Here is a 642-nt window from a genome sequence, read left to right on the forward strand (position 1 = left end):
ATGCACCGATCGATCAGCCAGGGATCGGAATCACCCGATTTTCCTCGTGATCGGCCCGGATCGGTGATCGGTCGGTCAGTCTCACTTCTTTCCGGAATCGTAAATCGGCCAAAAAAATTGCAATCGGTGCATCTCGGTTAAATAGTGTTTGTATTGCGCATTATAGTCATTCCCGCAGGTTTCGCGCTTATACCAAAAGCGCGCGCACCACCACTGATCTATATTAGTGGAGCGCACAAGCCAAGCTCAGTCTCAAACAGCTTGTGAGCCACAAATACCAAAATGAGTGGCTAACTGCGCTAAACAGTCAAATACATACAAAATGATGTCAAAATGTCCGTCTTGGCGAGTATCCAGCTAAACACAGTCAGTTTTGGAACGTTAAATAGTTGAGAAAGAGAACGCATGTTGTGTAACAGTATATTGGGTCTGTGGATAAACTCTTAAAGGGACCGCAGTCCAATATTCCTGCTGGTATTTGTTCTTGTTTTATTACTGACTTTTTACTTGTTATTTTAATGAAAATAAAACTTTGCGTTGAAGAAAAGTAGATATTTGTTTGTATATGCGGTCAATTATAGTTCTTAGAAAGAAAATCGGAATCGGCAAAAATCGGTATCGGCAGATCACACTAACAAAAAA

The sequence above is a fragment of the Sinocyclocheilus anshuiensis genome, unplaced genomic scaffold (genome assembly GCF_001515605.1).
Source record: "Sinocyclocheilus anshuiensis isolate Anshui unplaced genomic scaffold, SAMN03320099.WGS_v1.1 scaffold522, whole genome shotgun sequence".
Classification (NCBI taxonomy): domain Eukaryota; kingdom Metazoa; phylum Chordata; class Actinopteri; order Cypriniformes; family Cyprinidae; genus Sinocyclocheilus; species Sinocyclocheilus anshuiensis.